General features: G+C 36.9%; 1 long non-coding RNA gene across 1 annotated transcript; it reads right to left on the minus strand.

Moving 5' to 3' along the window:
- Nucleotides 1–1181: 1181 nt before the first annotated feature.
- LOC123873145 lies at nucleotides 1182–15124 on the minus strand. The gene is made up of 3 exons (XR_006797611.1): nucleotides 15080–15124; nucleotides 7839–7844; nucleotides 1182–1194 (listed from the first exon to the last, which is right to left on the minus strand). It is a non-coding gene; the product is annotated as an uncharacterized LOC123873145 (long non-coding RNA).
- Between the last annotated feature and the right edge of the window lie 6559 nt (nucleotides 15125–21683).

The following is a 21683-nucleotide window of genomic DNA, read 5'->3' on the forward strand; positions in this document are numbered from 1 at the left end:
TACAAACAATTCCACACATATAATATTAATAGTATTAGGATAGTGTAGAAGTGTAGATAGATACCATTGTACACTTTTTGATTGTCGATTGTTGGATTTGTAAGATAATGATGAACCTAATGGTGATAATTAATTATACTTAAACTAAAGCTACGAGGGTTCCAAACGCGCCCTGGACTGAGATCTCAACTCCTTGATTTAAAGTAAAAAATTCATTACCAACGATTTTAATTTCAGCAAAAAATAGAGTGCCTTAGAGGATGGTTGTTAAGGTGCTGTAATTCGTAAGATTTCGCCAAAATAAAAAAATGTTCAACCCCCTCAAACTTTGTTTCATTTTTTCTTATGAAATATTCGACTACACTCCACTCCGTTTATGTGCGCCGACCCTTAGATGCCATAAAGAAGTTTCCCTTCAAAAAGTTGCTATTCGATTTCTATTTTGCACAACAAAATGCCGTAACTTTCCCAAGACTTAGCAGAAAAGGACTGTAAGCAGAAAAATACTTTGTAAATTAAGTGCGCGATTCCACTTTTATTGTTTAAAAGGAACCTTTTCTAGCGGAGAGTGGGGGGAAAGGAAACTTCTTTTAATTACTTCACCGTCTTAAAGCTCAATTCAATTCAGACCAGACTTGAAGTTTAATTTTATGTATGTTGCCAACTACTTTTATTCACTCTTTTAAATAGGTACTTTTCAGGGTTTCGTACCTAAAAAGTGACAATGGCACCCTATTACTTACCATATCACATACCTATTACATAACATACCATTGCTAAGTACTAGAAAACCACAAATATTCGTACTATCCCGTTAGGAGCACTCATCTCGAAATAATATTTACATAATCTTATAGTCAGTATCATTTCATTTCACTACGTAATAAGAGTTAAAATAATTGCTTAATTCACTTAGCTGATCTTAGACGGACTAAAATGTACCGTTTATACAGTCTAGCTAACATACAGTTAGACGCTTTCGTTACCAGAGGATCTCTGCTTCTTCAGAGAAATCTGCTTATTTTTTAACTATGTATGTTTGTATGTGTTTAACTATTTAATTATGTGTGTATGTTTGTATGTAATTATGATCCTTCAAGGAATAATGATCGATCATATACATCATAGACAAATATTTTATTGCGCACAATGGAATACTAGATAGGTACTTATGACTATGTATACAAAGGTAGTCTTAATAAAAAGAACTACGTTTGGTCACCTCTATAAGACGTTCCTCTTTTTAACCCCCGACCCAAAATAAAGGGGTGTTATAAGTTTGACATATGTATCTGTGTATCTGTCTGTGGCATCGTAGCTTTTAAACTAATGAACCGATTTTAATTTAGTTTTTTTTGTTTGAAAAGTGGCTGGATCGAGAATGTTCTTAGCTATAATCCAAGAAAATCGGTTCAGCCGTTTGAAAGTTATCAGCTCTTTTCTGGTTACTGTAACCTTCACTTGTCGGATGTACGAGTATTATAAATTTTTAATTTACACTTGTTCTTCTTGAGCGTAGCTCTTAAATTCAAATTAAAATTATTTTTATTCAATTAAACTTTTACAAGTGCTTTTGAATCGTCAAAATAACTACCACTGGTTCGGAATGCGGTCCCTACCGAGAAGAACCAGCAAGAAACTCGGCGGTTGCTCTTTTCAAATGTACAATTTACAATTATATGCCATACTGTATACAAGCAATTGCAGCGCCGTGTATTGCTGGAGCGAGTCAAATCTTGCAATCCCTTCATCACTTTAATTGTTGTCTATCTATCTATAAATGCGTTTGAGGTTGTTACCCAACTGTATGATTAATAAACTGAGGTTCACACTTTATAGAAGATTAGCACTAAGTAAAAGCGCTGAATACTGGCCATAGATACAGAATTAATTCCGAAATTGGACGCTCGAAATTTTACCACTCCTAATTTTTCTTTCATTTTCTCTTATAAAATGTTTTATAAGGAGTACTATAAATATTATTATGTACTTAGATTATATTACTATTTTAGGGATGCTAGTAAAGTGTTATTATCAGAATATTGATATTGAGCAATATATTATGTAATAATATTTTGTTAGGTACTCGTATCAAAAGTAATATTGACAATATTAGATACCTTTATGAGAATACTGTTAATTAGACTATTAAATTAATTAATGTACGTTTAGGAAGGTTCACATCACAACCAGTGATCTATGGACACAGCGATACCCATTTGCTTAACAGATTTTGATAAAATATGGTACAGAGATGGACAGCTTTCTTTCCAGTGACGGAAATAGATTACTTCCCAGAAAATGTAAGACCCGCGGGATTTTTACCCAAAAGACACGGTTATGATTTTCATAGGTATGTAGCTGTACTTGTGATATACGACCTACCTACCTGCCAAATTTCATGATTTTCAAAAGGAAGTACCCTAAAGGTTTTCTTGATAGACACGACGGACGGACGGACGGACGGACGGACGGACGGACGGACAGACAGACAGACAGACAGATAGACAGACAGACAGACAAGAAAGTGATAAGGGTTCCGTTTTTCCCTTTGAGATACTGTTGTATACGTATGTAAGTAACTACTTAAAATATTGTATCCAAGGTAGGTAGATATAAAACTTAATGAATAAAGCACTCACTATCGAGCAGCTGGTCGTTTCACTACAGATACGGAACCCTAAAAAGGGTTAAAAAGTTGCCTATGTTACTCTATAGGTACTCATGACGGACAAACCACACTTTCGTATTTAATAACAATTGGGTAGTGATTTCTTATTTACGAAAAAAAATCGAAAAAACCATAGTTACTTATCTATTTTAGCGAAAATAAATATCAAGTTTAATGTCCGCTTCAAGCAGATACGCCACGAGCTACGAGTATTAGAGGTTTAGAGGTGGACGTAAGTATCTACGAGAGCATTCTAAACGGCAGGAAATTACGGGTTGTAAAGTTTCGAGCGCCGCATTGTTGGTTTAAGGGTATTCTTAGCGAAAATGATTGCCTTTTAGTTTTCACAGCGAACATAAAAAAGACGATAAAAATCCATACTTAATATTATAAACGCGAAAGTGTGTCTGTCTGTCTGTCTGTCTGTCTGCTACGTTTTCACGGCCCAACCGTTGAACCGATTTTAATGAAATTTGGTACACACTTGGGGTACATATCCCGGGGAAGGATATAGGCTACTTTTTATCCCGGAAAATCAAAGAATTCCTATAGGATTTTAAAAAACCGAAATCTACGCGGGCGAAGCCGCGGGCATCCTCTAGTGTGAAAATATTATAAGACTAGCTCACTAAATGAAAGATATCAAACTAATTTCAATTGGTTGTTTCTACATTGCTGCTTCTCTGAGCGATATTAAAGTAATGTTTTTTAAAGCAAATCTTCAATGGATCACACTTCACACTATCACACTAATCACACTAAATATTATAAAGGCGAAAGTTTGTGTGTATATCAGTCGCCTTCTAGTTGTCTCTGTGGTCAGGCGCGTTTTTTGTGCGAGTAATGTGGTGTGTGGTCCAAGCGCATACGCGATGGCGAGCAATCTTATAATAAATGAATTTATGACGTTCATTCAGAACAAGATCGACTGTCTCGATGAGTTATCCATAGTGCAAATTTGTGTATCTAGTTTTTCTGACGATGAGATTGAAACCGGCAAAAACGTTCTTTTTGAAAACACGGGAGGAATAACTAGAAATATCCAAAGAAAGGGAGAGGACAAGAACAAGAAGAACATTAAGGATGTCATTAAGAGACTAAAAGAAACAGACCCGACGCTGCAACCAATATTTGTTGCAAAGGATTTAAACCGCCTACCACCTGTTACTTTTGAGCATGTTGACGTGACTCGGCTACTAAAAGACCTAAGTGCCATGAAAAGCGAGCTTCAAAATATTCGTAGTGAAACTGTCTCGAAAACTGAATTTACTCAATTTCAAACGAAAATCAGCTCGGATATATCTCAGCTTCTGACTTGTACTAAAAAACCTGACCAAATTACGTCCCCGAAATCCCGAGATCCAAGAGTGACACCGAAGAAAATAATTTCAACACCGTCTGATCAGGATGCATTGTCGCCTGTACTTGTACCACAACGCAACCGTGCGAGCTCCATCGAGACCGTGTTCACTCCGACCTATCGTGATATTGTGCAACGTCCGCTGCGGCAGGCGAGTACAAACTTTATGCAAGCGCGCCGTTCGGGTCACGATCGCGTGGCATCGAAAATTCCACTGACCGGTCGTGAAGCAAATATTGCTACCTCCTCCGTCGTCGACGACGAATTTAAGTTAGTGATTCGTAAGAAAACTAAGCTTAAAAATATGCGTGGCACATTGCAGAACTCGGCTCGAATTTTAGTAAGCGAATCTAAAAGTGCCATTTACTTGTCTCGGGCTAAAAAGAGTACGACTGACGACGACATTAAAAACCATATTAGAGACATGAACCAAGAATGCTACAGCGTTGAATTGTTGAAACAAAATCATGACGTAGATTTTAATTCTTATAAAATAGTGGTTCCTAGCAGCCAGCTGAGTACCTTCTTGAATAGTGACTTTTGGCCTAAGGGCTTAGTGTTTCGTCGCTTCAGAGATCGTAATGCGCAAAGCGCTGCCGCTACTAACAATAAAATTAATGGATAGTACGCCTAAAAATAATAATTACATAACCTTAGCGTCTTTTAATTGTAAGTCTGTAAAACGGTCTGCGCCGCATGTGCGGCACTTGTGTCAAAAGGTCGACATGATCGCCCTCCAAGAAACTTGGCTGCTGCCTCACGACATCAATTTCGTAAATGAAATTGATAAGGATTTTAGCTGTTATTCGAAATCTTCGGTAGACACCTCTGTCGGCGTGTTGCGCGGCAGACCGTACGGAGGGCTAGCGTTAATGTGGCGCAGATCAATCTTTCCGGATGTCACAATAGTGGATTGCAATAGTGATAGATTAATTGCTGTTAAAATTAGGACCCATAACTGTGATATGTTAGTATTTAGTATTTATATGCCTTGTGATAGTGATAAAGTAGATGATTTAATCGAATTTACGAGCTGTCTGTCGCAACTTAATGCTATTGTTAGTGACAGTAATATAGAAGTTGTTTTTGCTTTGGGCGATTTTAACGCGCATCCCTGCGCCCGCTTTGGCCGGGAACTTTTTGAATTTTGTTCGGCCGAGTCTTGGGTGTGTGCGGACGTAGATCTACTAGGGTTGAACTCTAATACTTATACTTTTATGTGTGAATCGAGTGGCTCAAGAAGATGGCTCGACCACTGTTTAGGCACGGAGGCGGCGTTTAGAATAATAAAAGGTGTAAGTGTTGTCAATGATATAAACTGGTCAGACCACTTTCCGCTGCTGATAGATATAAATATTGACGTCATTGTAAAAAAAGTAGAATGTAATATAGGCAATACCCGTAACAATAGCAGAATTCTCTGGAATAATAGAAATCTCGACCAGATTAATCAATACGGAGAATTTTGCTATAGAGAATTAAAACTAGTTACCTATCCTAGTCATTTCGATAGCTGTGATAAAGATAACTGTGATACGTTAGAGTGTAAGTTTATTATTGACAATATGTATGATGATCTGATAAGTGTTTTACAGGCCGGAGCCGACTTAAGTTGTTCTCGCACTGGTGCAGGACAAAAAGGTAGACAGATCGCTGGTTGGAACTACCATGTAAGATCAAGTCATGAACAAGCTCGACTTTATTTTAGATGGTGGATTGACGCTGGTAGACCTGACCATGGACTTATATATGAAAATATGTTAAAATTTAGAAAAGTATTTAAAAGCAAATTAAAATGGTGCCAAAGAAATGAAGAAATGATAAAGATGGATATAATAGCTGAAAATAGGGATAAAAAGAACTTTCCAAAATTCTGGAAAGCCACTAAAAGCCTTCAACATAAAGATGTCCTACCTGTGTCGGTGAATAATGAACAGGACCCGAACAGGATCGCTGACATGTTTGCTAATCATTTTAAAGTCCAACCCATGGAAGTAGGTGGTGAGCAAAATGCTGAGGCCATTGCCTCCGATAGAACCTTACAGCAAAAGTCGTCTGGCGATCTAAATAATATTTTTACCCCTGATAACATTGCGAAAACTGTAAGATGTATAAAACGTGGGAAATCTCCGGGACACGATGGCCTCAGCATTGAGCACATACTCTATGCCAGTGATGAAGTTTATCGGGTCCTGTCCATTATATTTAATTTATGCTTAAAGCACAGCTACTTACCAAAGGGCCTCATGAAAACGATAGTAGCCCCCATCGTAAAAAATAGAACCGGCGATCTGTCTAATCTTACCAACTATAGACCCATATCGTTAGGCACTATTGTCGGAAAAATACTGGAAAGGCTCTTACAACCCGAACTGACTGGGAACTTTAATATTGACGATGCTCAGTTTGGTTTTCGTGCTGGACTCTCTACAGATTCAGCCATTTTAAGTCTCAAATATACTGTGAACTATTATGTTAATAGGGATACTTCAGTATATGCATGCTTTTTAGACCTAAGCCGGGCATTTGACCTCGTTAACTACAAAATATTATGGCGTAAACTTGATGGTCATGTACCGAAAAAATTAATGAACTTGTGGAGATTTTGGTACGAAAACCAAACCAACTACGTAAAATGGGGCGACGCACTCTCTAGTGAATATAGGCTAGAGTGTGGCGTACGTCAAGGAGGGCTGACGTCTCCGGATCTATTTAACCTCTACATCAATGACCTTATTGGGAGACTGAGAAGTACCAAAGTCGGTTGCCATATTGGTAACGTCTGCGTTAACAATTTGAGCTACGCTGACGACATGGTGCTTCTCAGCCCCTCAATAAACGGGCTTAGAAAACTGCTCAGTATTTGTGACCAGTTCGCTAAAGAACATGGCCTCAAATACAATGTAGCGAAAACCGAAATGCTCATTTTCAAAGCGGGTAAGGGTCCGGAGACCGTTCCGCCGGTATTTTTGAATGGGTCGTCAGTTCGGGTTGTTAAGAGCTTTAAATACCTGGGTCATATTCTAACAGATGACATAAAGGATGATAAAGATATGGAGAGGGAGCGCAGGGCTCTCTCGGTGCGGGCTAACATGATAGCGCGCAGATTCGCGCGTTGCTCCGATGACGTGAAGGTGACGTTATTTAAAGCTTTTTGTCAATGTTTTTACACATGTCAACTGTGGACAAAGTTTACCAAGCGCAGCTATAATGCGCTTAGGATACAATATAACAACGCCTTCCGCATCCTAATGAAGCATCCGCGTTTCTGCAGTGCTAAAGCCATGTTTGCTGCGGCGAGGGTCCCTGACTTCTTCGCCATACTCAGAGCAAGGACGGCTTCCTTCTGGGAAAGACTAAGACACAGTACTAACTCCATCTTGTGTGCTGTTAACGAAGATCTGAGTAATCCTTTTTCTAAAAATTGGTCAAACCTGCATCGGTGCGACAACAACAGCTTTATTTAGATTAGTTTACACTATGTATATCTACATTAAGCTGTATATTATTTTGTGTTTTTTCTTTTTCTTTTTGTTTGTTATGGGTTGTCTTGTGACTTATATTGCCTGAAATAAAAATTATTATTATTATTATTATTATTATTATATGTATGTGTGTGTGTGTGTGTGTATGTTTGTTACTCCTTCACGCAAAAACCACTGGACGGATTTGACTGAAATTCGGAATGGAAATAGATAATATCCTGGATTAGCACATAGGCTACTTTTTATCAAGGAAAACCAAAGAATTCCCACGGGATTTAGCGAATCAATCCGCTGGTCAGTAGGTACACACTTTAAAGGTGACTCCTCTCTAGACATGTATATGGGTATAGGTTGGTTTCGATTTTGTTACCCCCAATAAATTTCATTTAAGGCGTTAAAACGGGAGTGAAGGGGGAAGGCGGGAAGAAAATTTGTTCCCAAAGTTTGATCGCAAAAATGCTCAAGCACTTTAATGACTAAAGTTTCAACCGTTTCAAGTTTTCCATCAATTGTGTCCAGGTAGAGCTTTCTGGCTCAATGTGAGTCGGAAGTGTGTCCTTTTAGAGTTCCGTACGGTGCCAACGAGGGGGTCCTACACACACAGCCACCGCTGGCCATCTGTATGTCAGTATGGCTGTATCTCATGAACCGTAATACATAGAGAGTTGAAATTTTCACAGAGTGTGTATTTCTACTGCCGCTATGACAAAAAATAATGAAAGTTTCTAAATGGCCGCCACGCAAATAGAAATAAACCTTAAAAAGTAGATACATAAAAGTAGATGACAAGGAGCCCTTCGTGTGAGAGTCTGAGTAGCTTTTGGCCGGTTTTTTTTTGGGTTCCGTACCTCAAAAGGAAAAAAGAACCCTCAGAAGATCACCTTGTTGTCTATCTGTCTGTCCGTCTGGCTATCCGTCCGTCGCGTCGCGCGTTATTTATTTTTATTTATTATAGTTTTTAATTTATTGTGTTAAGTTATTTATTATAGTTTTTAATTTACATAGTTCGGATATGTGCCCTGCTCATTGCCACTTCAGCTTCGCCACCCGCTGAGATATGTCGGTTATTCAAAATTCAAAATATTTTTATTCAATTAGACTTTACATTTGATTCGTCAAGAGCATCTATCACCGGTTCGGAATGCCTTTCCTACCGAGAAGAACTAGCAAGAAACTCAGCTGTTGCTCTTTTCAAAGATTTGATATACAATGCTCTGGTCCTCCTCATTCCTTAGATCATGTTGAGTAACTCCAACACTAGCTCTCTCCATCACTCGCTGGTGACTCGGATCCATATGTCATCCAATGCCAACGTCAATCCCAAATCCAAAGTCCAATGTCAAATATCAAAATGACAATGGCAAAAGGCCAATATCCACATTTAATATCGTTATGACAATATTTTAATAGATATTTATTAAGTTTTATAAAACTCCCAATAGGTGGCGCTGCATTAAGTTTCATCGCGGTATATTTTCCCTTTTTTCCCGGTAGTTTTTAATTTAAGTACATATTATTGTTATTTGTAGTTTTAATTTACATTTAAATTTATTCTATAAAATTGTCAATTGCTATTATTATTATACCTAATCATTCTTAAAATAAATTATATTACAAAATCATAGATAAATCCTAACAATTCAAATCTATTAAACAAAATAACCTAACAATACATATAACTTGAGTAGTCTAAAATCGAAAGTGAATTCCTAGTTATTTTCTAGTTAAACGCGTTCTATGTAAACGGAAAAGAAGCGATCACTGAAGATTACATTTCTCACAAATTTTAATAGTATTCGAGAGTCGAAACAAAATAATGTCAACGTAAAATAGACCTGAAAAGTCTTTATTTAAAGTTAAAAATTAAGTACCATTGATATTAATTTCCCAACGTTTCCGCTTGGAGCGCTGGCTGTAAATATATGTACAAACTTGAGCATTAAAATAAGGCACTTAAGGGCCATTTTACTTTAACGCGTTTCGACTCTCAAATACCATTTGGTTTACCATTTGGGTACCATACGTTGGTGGTTTTGCATAAGAAGACGCAGATTTCGTTTATTTTCATTTGATTTTCCTGAATGAATGAAATGAAAATTAAATGAAAATAAACAAAATCTGCGCCTTCTCATGCCAATATGGTGCCAATGACCACCCAACAGACAGGGGAGCCAACATAACGCCATAGCTGGTTTTCGATGAAACGCGCTGTACCTGTAGTTCGCGACAGGCCGACATGGCAATCGGGGTGGGGACGCCGAACGCCCCGCGCAGGTGACGTGCGGGTGAACGAGACGTCCCCCCCGCCTCATACCCCTATTGCCATCTCGGCCTGTCGCGTACTATAGTTAGGTAGTCACGAATAGATAAAAAAAATCTTTCTTTTACATGGTTGTAGGTAAGCAATATATCTGAAAGAGTGATATCGAATGCACTCTTTGTATTATTTACTTTGTACTCGATTCTTGGCTGTATTTTGCGGAGTGTTTTACTTCTCGGTCAAATATGGTTTCGTGAAGCAAACAGCCACTTGTTTGGATAAGCGATGTCGGCTTTAGTTTTTACAAACACTTTTACGTTGTAGTGGTATTGTTAGGGTTCCGTACCACAAAAGGTAAAACGGAACCCTTATAGGATCACTTTGTTGTCTGTCTGTCTGTCAAGAAACCTATAGGGAGGGTACTTCCCGTTGACCTAGAATCATGAAAGGCAGGTAGGTAGGTCTTATAGCACAAGTACTGGAATAAATCTGAAAACCCCGAATTTGTGGTTACATCATTTAAAAAAAAAATTAAAAAGTGTTTTAATTTTCCAAGTAAGATAACTATACCAAGTGGAGTATCATATTTTGAAAGGGCTTTACCTGTACATTCAAAAACAGATTTTTATTTATTTTTATGTTTAATAATTTTTGATTTATCGTGCAAAATGTTGGAAAAATTACCTGAGTACGGAACCCTCAGTGCGCGAATCTGACTCGCACTTGGCCGGTTTTTTTTCACATAAGATGTACTGCTTTGTTGGTGCAGTGGTTAGCATGTTCGACTGAGGATGACGAGGCCCTGGGTTTGATTACCAGGTCGGGCTAAAAGTAGGGAATTACTAAGTACTAGGGTACTAGTCTGAAATCAGGAAATTTGCGGTACATTTATCTTCGTGACTCGGCGAGCACGTTAAGCCGTTGGCCCTACGAGGGGTCAATATGCTATGATTTTTTTTTGAATTTTGCTTGGATTCACTACTAATATGAATTGAACAGGAAATGAATTTTTAATACGAATTAGTAATTCTCACACCCTAACCTGCGCGCTTCCAAAATACTTACCTACTTAGAAGGTCGAAATTTTGCTTGTCTGTTCGTACGTGTTCCTAGACTCAAATTCGTAAGAAAACGCATCCAAAGGTGCTTAGCTTTAGAGTTTAGTAAAATCATAGATTCTTAATATAATATGCCAAGGATTTACGAACCATAGAAAGCAGACAAACCAAATATACTTAATAGCAAAAATATCAAATCTTTTTCTTCCCCAATCTTAATTTCATATACGTAAGGGCCACCTTATTGTTGTAATACCAAGAAAACTCCTACCATTACATAAATACCTACTTAATCGAAAAGGGTCATGACCCTCAGCAATGAGAGAGCCCCGATTTCATAATTAAAGTGGAGTTATTAGATTTTAATCAAGTAATGCCGAGTGAAACCCCTAACAGACCGAAGTTCAAATTATATTTGTTACTAAAATTACTAAAATTTCAACCCGACGACGCGGTTGTATTGAACGCATTAATTAGATCAGGATATTATTTGGACGGTGAAACTTTGCTTTGGGGTTCAATTTTGGGTACCCCTCATTTTGGAGCCCGCATTGCTCATTGATTAACGTTGTTGATTCGTAAATGAACAGGTATTCTAAGCAAATAAGAATTAAAATATTTACTTTAAACAAATGTAAACTAAAAATTTATAACACCCCCGACAAGTGAAGGTTACAGTAACTAGAAAAGAGCTGATAACTTTCAAACGGCTGAACCGTTTTTCTTGGATTATAGCTAACAACACTCTCGATCAAGCCACCTTTCAAACAAAAAAAAACTAAACTAAAATCGATTCATTAATTTAGGAGCTACGACGCCACAGACAGATACACAGATACACACGTCAAACTTATAACATCCCCGTTTTAAAAAAATGAAACCGTTTAAGAGCGCACTCCTCAGCGATTCTAGCGAGCTTTCCATTCAAATTGTAGTTTAGTTTTCATTTGAATAATAACCAATGAAACTCAATGAATTTTGTAGACATATTCAAGAAACAAACAAGTGTGTGTGTGGTTTTCCAAATTTCTTTAAAAATGAACAATTTAAAATTAGTCAAAGGTTTGAGTATAAATGTTTGAATTGGTGTCACTTTGGAACCACACATTTCTACGGAAATGTGTTAAACCACACACACAGATTCATTTAGATCTACCACATTTTGAAATCTAGTGGGAACACTGCCAATTTGCATGTTTTGTACGGATCCCTAAAAATCTGCAATCTCACCCTAAGCGATGATGCAGTCTAAGGCTGAGATTTTATATAGCGTACTTTGACTTTGAATAGACTTAAGCTTTAGTTAAAACGAGACGGATATATGTCAGCAGTATAGTAATGTCTCGTTTTAACAGTGTCTTCAGTCTAAGCAAAATCAAAGTGCGCTGTAAAGATCTCAACCTAAGATGGAAGCGGGCTAACCTGGAAGGTCAGTTTTTATTAAACCCATACCAATCCCGAAGCAATTTACTGGAACGCTAAATCGCTTTGCGGCATGCCTTTGCCGGTAGGGTGGTAACTAGCCACGGCCGAAGCCTCCCGCCAGTCCAGACCAGAGAAAATATTGAGACGAAAATCTCAAGTTTCCGCTATCGGAAATCAAACCCGCGACCTCCCACTAATAAGACCACAGAAAGGTCATCAAAATTTGTATTAGAATATCCTACTTAATATTAACACGAAAGTTTGTAAGTAATGTATGGATGGATGTTTATTACTCGTTCAAGCAAAAACTACTGGACGGATTTGACTGAAATTTGGAATGGAGATAGATTATACCCTGGATTAATACATATGCTTCTTATTTACCCGGAAAATCAATGAGTTCCCACGGGATTTTTGAAAATCTATACCCACGGGAACGAAGTCGCGGGCATCAGCCAGTATTACTGTAAGGAGAATGTAATAGACTGATTATGATAACTACTTACAAGTACTACTTTTGATATTAATAACCATCTTCACCGCTGGAGGATTCCGATATCGGTATTTAATTAAGACCCGGTAAAACCGTGGAACTTATACCGGTATTAAAGTGATCCCTTTTTACTGCGGGCGCAATAAAGTCCGCCTGTGTTATGTAGGCGCATACTTGCCCGGAGTGGATTAAATTATCATACTTACCGCCACCTTTTTGCGTAAAAAGACGTTTATATGACTGTCAAATAAAATGTGTAATTTACTAGCTTATTCCCGCGACTTTGCCCGAGAGTAGGTTTTTATTCGAGCTGGAGGAGGTTTATTGAAAATTTCATTTCTTTGCTAACCCGTGAAGAAAAAAACCGACCAAGTGCGAGTCAGACTCGCACACTGAGGGTTCCGTACTCGAGTATTTTTTCCAACATTTTGCATGATAAATCAAAAACTAGTATACATAAAAATAAATAAAAATCTGTTTTAGGATGTTCAGGTAAAGTCCTTTCATATGATACCCCACTTGGTATAGTTATCTTATTTTGAAAATTGTTTTTTTTAATGATGTAACCTTAAATTCGCGGTTTTCAGGTTTATTCCTGTACTTGTGCTATAAGACCTACCTACCTCCAAATTTCATGATTCTAGGTCAACGGGAAGTACTCTATATGTTTCTTGACAGACACGACGGACGGACGGACGGACGGACAGACAGACAACAAAGTGATCCTATAAGGGTCCGTTTTTCCTTTTGAGGTACGGAATTCTAAAAAGTAATACCGACCTAATACTACTTCACACTAATTTTATAAACGTGAAAGTTTGTATGTATGGATGTTTGTTAGTCTTTTACGCAAAAACTATTGCACAGATTTAGCTGAAATTTGGAAAGAAGATGGATTATATTCTGGGTTAACACATAGGCTACTTTTGACCCGGAAAATCAATGAGTTCCTATGGGATTTTTAAAAACCTAAATCCACGCGGACTGAGTCGCGGGCATCAACTTGTACTTAATATTCTTCCGTACGTAACGTACCTAATGGAAGAGTTCGGGAAGTCTCGGATTCGATTTCAAGGATGCAGACAGGATTGGCAGACTTCACACACATAAGTAATATGGAGAATTATTATGGAGAACTTTCAGGCATGCCGGTTTCCTCACAATGTGTTCCTTCACAGTTAAATGACACCTATAAGTATGTACGGGAGCGGTATGTATGTATGTATGTATGTCTCCCGTACGTACCTACTTCCTAAATAAATATTATATCATAAATAATGCTTGCTTCTAAAATGATTTTAATATATTAAAATTGGCAATATTATTAAGCTTACCGAGTTGTAAAGCCAGCGGCTCAAAACTTGTCTTACCTTCATGAATAATTAGGAATGAAAATTAGGCGTTGTTCAATTAATTCGAACATCATAATACAAGCATTATTGTTACTAACTTTGTTTATATAAGTTTTAGGGTGCTGTCTACTGAAGCGAAGCGGAATCCATTTTTAGGGCTCCGTACCTCAAAAGGAAAAAAGAACCCGTAATCACTTCGTTGTCTGTCTGTCTGTCGTCTGTCAAGAAAACCTATAGGGTACCTTCACTATTTTTATTCACAACATTCCTTTCTTTCACATTTCACACGACCGTCCATTCTCTTTTTTTCTCTCAAGGTCCACGTCACCAGAAAATGGAAAAGTAAATTAGGTGACAGACAAAAGTACATCTCAGAAAATTATTAAAGTCCCTCGGGGAACCCGTGAATTCCTCAGATAGTTTTTAACCGGGCAGTAAAAAATGTTTAATTAAAGTCGAAATCTTTTTACTGTTTTTAAAAGAATCAAATGGAACTAAACTAATTAAAGTAGACGAGGAATCAAGATTAAAAATTCAGCTGAAAACACGTTGGTTAGTCAGTCAATCAATACGGGATAGGTTTTGCTCTTCGTTTTGTCCTAAGGTTTTGTTAACCCCCGACCCAAAAAGAGGGGTGTTATAAGTTTGACGTGTGTATCTGTGTATCTGTCTGTGGCATCGTAGCTCCTAAACTAATGAACCGATTTTAATTTAGTTTTTTTGTTTGAAAGGTGGCTTGATCGAAGGTGATCTTAGCTATAATCCAAGAAAATCGGTTCAGCCGTTTGAAAGTTATCATCTCTTTTCTAGTTACTGTAACCTTCACTTGTCGGGGGTGTTATAAATTTTTAATTTACACTTGTAACAGTCGATGTGACTGGCAGATAATCTACCGTCTAACGGTAATATATACATATCTAGGTATAATCTGTCAATAAGTTACTTAGCAACGTTGTGTAGGTACGTAGTTTGGACCTCATTTGAATACTAACCAATGAAACTCGATGGAATTTTGTATACACGTTCTAGAAACTAATAGGTATCTGTGTCTATAGTTTGCCAGATTTCCGTAAAGTATCTAGTTTTCAAGTTATGCGGTTTTAAAGATTTTTATATCCTTGAGTAAGATTGACAGTATAAATCTTTTAACGGATATCTGGTTAATCATAGACAAAGCTATAATCACACTAATATTATAGGTAAAAGCGAGAGATTGTGTGTATGTGTGTGTGTGTATGTTTGTTACTCCTTCACACAAAAACTACTGGACGGATTGGGCTGAAATTTAGAATGGAGATAGATTATACCCTGGATTAGCACATAGGCTACTATTTATTACGGAAAATCAAAGAGTTCCCACGGGATTTCGAAAAACCTAAATCCACGCGGGCAAAGTCGCGGGCATCGGCTAGTAATTTCTAAAGCGTGCGTAACGTAAAGTCAAAAGAAGAGTGATAAGGCTGCATAATTACTACTACTTATTTGGTGTGATTGGAATCAAGCGCACGCCTATGTAGTATGTAGTAACAAAGTATTTAGGTAAGTACTAAATTTCATGAATAGGGCTCTCTCCGTCACTTACTCCATACAATCATTGTCCCGATTTCATTTGAATATTAAACAACCAAAGTCCATGAAATTCAGACATATTCTAGAAACTAATATCTGTGCCTGTGGTGTTTTAGATTTTTCTAAAAATATGTAGTTATAAAATTACAGAGGCTCAAAGATTTGTATGTGAATTTTTAAAACCGCGTAACTTTGAAACCGAATATTTTAAAGGAAATCTGGAAAACCACAGGCATAGCTGATATTAGTTCCCGGAACGTTTCTACAAAATTCCATTGAGTATGACTGGTTAGTATTCAAATAAGAGACGAACTACGTTTGTATGGAGCGAGTGACGGAGAGACCCCTCTTAAATTTGATTGGTTAGTTATCAGATGAGAGCAAAACTACATCTATTTAAAACGCACCACTACCTACTTATTACGAATAAATCGGATTGCTCAGCCGACCAAAACACCTATGCATGAAGTAAATAAAACCAAGCCTAAATCCATTAAGAATACATTACATAAAATCGGGAAAACTTTTACCCAACCTAACTTCCAAAAGATAACTTTTACTTAGAAATATTATCTATTCTTTGGCCCACTTCCTCCCCTTTGTTACAAAGATAACACGCCCTTTTTAAGATATAAAAGTATGATGCATGTGCCCAGTTATTCTGGAAACTCAAAGAAAGTATTGGTTTTATGGACGAAGTTAGAATACCCTACTAACATTATTTTCCGCGCCCATATAGGAAGAAGTTTTAACTCGACTTTCATTTCTTTAGATCGCGATTCATATCGATCCCACTTGAAGAGTTCTGCGTTTCCGTGTGCGTTCTATTCTACAGATGAAAGATGAAACACGTCTATTCTATTGCTGTATAGCTCGTTCACACAGGCTGCGTAAGCGTTGCATAAGCGTAGACGTAGCGCGTACCATTGTGTTGTAATGTATGGAACTGTATGAAACATAGCACACCGCTTCCCGGTGTGTTAAGGGTTTATGCGCGTCACCATACACGTGTCACGTGTACTCAATTGGTGTGAATCAGCCTTTAGCCGTCAACTATCGTTGAAGTAAACCTTTATATTGAATCTAATTTCGAACTTTTCAATAAATTAGTCCATACTAATATTATAAATGCGAAAGTGTGTCTGTCTGTCTGTCTTTCTGTCTGTCTGTCTGTCTTTCTGTCTGTCTGTCTGTCTGCTACCTTTTCACGGCCCAACAGTTTGACCGATTCTGACGAAATTTGATACAGGGTGAGCTTATATCCCGGGGACGGACATAGGCTACTTTTTATACCGGAAAATCAAAGAGTTCCCGAGAGATTCCCAAAAACCCATCCGCTTAACCGATTTGTATGAAATTTGGTACCGAGGTAGCTCGCGTCCCTGTAATTGACGTAGGCAAATTTTATCCTGGAAAATCAAACAGTTCCCACGGGATCTTTAAAAACCTACATCCACGCGGATGAAGTCGCGGGCATCCTCTAGTAATTTATAAAAAGATAAAACTTGATGAGAGACATTTCCAATAAGTCTTCTGGGAATCAGGGGAATTTAATACCTCATTGAAATTTAAATACAGGTTTATTTAATTTAATTAATGTTTAAAATTAAGTCCCAAAGCCTCTAAGCCAAGCTGTTTTGATCACAAATAATATATTATTACTTTACATTGAATGTCTCCAGCAAGTTAAACAACTTGTGACGCAGATTGTGGCTAATTGCCGAAGTTTCAACATCAATCCAATTATTTTAACGACGTTACATTCGAATTACAGTTGTAATCGATTGCGTGTTGTGGAGCGATGACGCCCGGTTTTGTTTATCGATGTTCGAATTTCGAATTCGAATTCGTAATATTCTTTATTTGAAATTAAATTTAATAGGAGGCCATAAAACAGCGAATTCACCTATGAGGCAGTAGAAATTAAGAGCTTTATTAAAGACAATATCTTAGCGATATTGTCTTTAATAAAGCTCTTTGAAAACCCTTCGAAAATGCTGTAATTTAATTAATACGTCTTTGAATGCCGAACTCAAATTCGTATCATTTAAACGAGTTGTAATTAAACGAATTAAACAGTAAAAACATTCACATTTGAGAATCCGTTGCCATATTAAATTTTGTTCGAAAATTTATAATCAAATGAATTTATAATTAACTAAATGTATTAAACAAGTGTAAATTAAAAATTCATAACACCCCCAACAAGTGAAGGTTACAGTAACTAGAAAAGATCTGATAACTTTCAAACGGCTGAACCGATTTTCTTGGATTATAGCTAAGAACACTCTCAATCAAGCCACCTTTCAAACAAAAAACTAAATTAAAATCGGTTCATTAGTTTAGGAGCTACGATGCCACAGACAGATACACAGATACACACATCAAGCTTATAATACCCCTGTTTTTGGGTCGGGAGTTAAAAAGTGGTTTAGGCATAGCTGTCCATCATTCTGGATAAGTGTGGAATAGCAGACTTCACAGACCTTTGATAACATTACTTAATGGAAAACTCATGCAAGTTTCCTCACATTTTTATATTATAAAAACTCATAAAAGGATAAGAATTTCAAGATGCTGCTTACTCCGCCTTTAATATTGAAATAACATCTTGAAGTGAGCCTTGTATTATGCAGGGCTTAGTCTGGATGAACGACTTTCTATTGAAAATAAGCTTACAATTTGTTTAAAATTTTACCATTCTACATAGGTACTAATTTTTTATTGCGAAAGTGTATCTGTCTATCTGTCTATCTATCTGCTATCTATTCACGGCCCAACAGTTGAATCGATTTTAATGAAGTTTGGAACAGAGTTAGCATGTAAAGTTTTTTTTTCTTGAAAAAAAAATTATTTCACAATTTTCAGTGATCTCACTGTATTAAAATGTGGTATGCCTGGTTAAAATGCCTACTGTTTACTAAGCTTTTACACTGATAGCGAGCAATTTACTTTTATCCATTGATGAATTCTGTTCTCCATCTCTGAAGATATTCATTAGATCTCCATCAAACCACCAAATGGGACCACCTACGAATTATGACCTATCAAACAAAAAAAGAATCACCAAAATCGGTTCATATTTGGCGGAGAAATCGCGTGACAAACATACATACAGTCGAATTGGGTACTTTTTCCTTTTTTTTGAAGTCGGTTAAAAAGTCACTTTTTGTCACGAAACATTTTGAATATTTGTCGTGCTCTTAGCTCGCGAGGCAGACGTAACGGATTGCGTTATTATACCTAACGTAAAGAGGTTGCGTGTTATAACGAAAATACGAGTTTATTTATTATTTAACGACACATATTTCACGATTACGTTGAATTGATGTCACGACGGGAACAGATGTTTTTTTAGAATAAGTTCAAATAAGGGTTCTTAATACTATAAATGCGAAAGTGTGTGTCTGTCTGTCTGCTACGCTTTCACGGCTCAACCGCTGAACCGATTTAAATGAAATTTTGTACAGACTTAGGATACATTTCGGGGAAGGACATAGGCTACTTTTTATCCCGGAAAATCTCAGAGTTCCCACGAGTCTCTTAAGGGTCTATCCGTTAACTACTTCTTAGCCCGGAAAAACAAACAGTTTTTGATGATTTGTATGAAATTTGGTACTGCGTCCCTATAATTGACATAGGCAACTATCAAACAGTTCCCACGGGATCTTTAAAAACCTACATCTACGCGGATGAAGTCGCGGGCATCCTCTAGTTAATACATATAGGATAAAGTAACATTCATATGTTTCCTAATTGTGTTATTGTGACTTTTGCCTAAAACAAAACTTGATAAGACAAATATTCTAAACGTACATGCCTGAGAGTTCTGCATAGTTCTCAAAGGTGCGTGAACGCTGCCAATCCGCACTTGCCCAGTGTGATGAACCATGGCCAAACCCTTTTAAAAAAAACATAAAAAAATCTGAGAGACCAGTGCTCAGTAGTGGGCTGGCAGTGGGTTGATGAATATTATATTTTTTAAATTCTATAATTTTGTTATCTTCATCCAGTGAAGAAAACTTTACAAAATCGTTATGCCCTTTGTGAAAAAGAGTTACGACCCTCAGCAACGATCTTATACGACGCATAGAGGGAGAGAAAGAGTGAAAGAGAGAACGTAGTTAATCGTATAGTAACATTATCCTCGTGTAGAGTAAGGTATGGGTCTCCAATGATAACAATATCGACGTCTCTTCGTGTTTTCCGAAGCAGCTAGGGGTCAAAATTTGAATATGAGGTCATGATAGCCAATCAGCTATTCAAAGGCTGTAAATTGCAATACTGAGGTCTTTTCAAATCCCAATGGCTAACTAATGAATCTGTGTAAAAGCTAAATAGAGGTTTATTAGTCTTCCTTCCATTTAAAAGTAAAAAGTAAAATATTCTTTACTGTACACCAACTCGGGTATGTTTTCTAACATTTTGTACGATAAATCAAAAACTATAATGCTTAAAAATAAATAAAAATCTATTTTAGAATGTACAAATAAAGCCCTTTTATAATTATGATACCCACTTGGTATAGTTCTCTTACTTTGAAAATTGAAACATATTTTAACTTCTGTTCTGTGATGTAACCACAAATTAACGGTTTTCGGATTTTTTCCATTACTTGTGCTATAAGAGCTACCTATCTATCTATCTATCTAACATAATTCTAGGTCAATGGGAAGTACCCTATAGGTTTTCTTGACAGACACGACAGACGGATGGACGGACAACAAAGTGATCCTAAAAGGGTTCCGTTTTTTCCTTTGAGGTATGGAACCCTAAAAATGTTACTATCTCGTAGTTACTACATAATACTTAGTAAGAGTGGTGATAGTTTAGTGACCAAGACTTTTGGCTAGTATTGGAGAGGTCAGTGGTTCGATTATTCTAAAATTCCTACGGATATGAGGCCGTGGGCGGTCGCTAGCTACAAATAATAATCATATCGACGTCTCTAGGTATTTCCCAAAGCACAGACGGGCCGAAATTTGAATATGAGGTCACATGATAACCGATCAGCTTTCAGGGGCTCTAATATGAAAATCTTTTCGTAGCGCGAGCTGGGCTTTAGCAGCGTTATCCCACTTCTGATAGAGAATTTTCAGGGAGAAACATTTTTCTTTTTCATAGACGACAGGTTTATGTTTGACCACGATTTTACCTAACACGGGTGGGGTTTTCAGATATTTTGTGATCTGACGCAGGGATTTTTTGATTTACTAGACTAGTGCATGGGTTATCTTATGTTTTGTTAGATTTTTAACCTAGTATTTAACGTAACATATAGCTTATAACTTTAATTATGAGTACTCCACATTGGCGCCACCTCTAAAAAATATTACTCTTGTATACCTACATAATATTATATTCGGAAGTACCTATTTGTGGTTATTGAAGTCGTTTTTTTTTTGACTTATTAAATTTAATTTTTAAAAAGTAACAATGTTTTCAAGTAACATTTGAAAATGATTTTTGAATGAAGAAAGTGTTTTGTTTTACTTTAAGAATTCTCGGCGATTTGTAAACTGCTGGTAAATTATTATAAAGATTTAAAGATTGCGAGTTTTTTTCTCTGGAACCACTGAATCAATTTTGAAATTCCTTTCACCAGTAAAAAGCTACCTTATTCGTGAGTAGGTAACAATAGGCTATATTTTAATTTATAAAAATTATACATTCCCACGATAATATGAGCCTAATAGACTTCGGTCTCCTATTCGGGAGTCCGGGGTTCGATTCCGGGTACGCACGCACCTCTAACTTTTCGGAGTTAATATGCATTTTAAGCAATTCAAATTCAAAATTCAAAATATTTTTATTGAATCAGACTTTTACAAGTTCTTTTGAATCGTCAAAAGCATCTCCACTGGTTCGGAATGCCTTTCCTACCGAGAAAAACCAACAAGAAACTCGGCGGTTGCTCTTCTCAAAGATTTAATGTATAAAATTATTTTTCATTATTATAATTAAATATCACTTGCTTAAATGGAGTTGCGTGAAGGAAAACATCGTGAGG

The sequence above is a fragment of the Maniola jurtina genome, chromosome 16, assembly GCF_905333055.1.
Source record: "Maniola jurtina chromosome 16, ilManJurt1.1, whole genome shotgun sequence".
NCBI lineage: Eukaryota > Metazoa > Arthropoda > Insecta > Lepidoptera > Nymphalidae > Maniola > Maniola jurtina.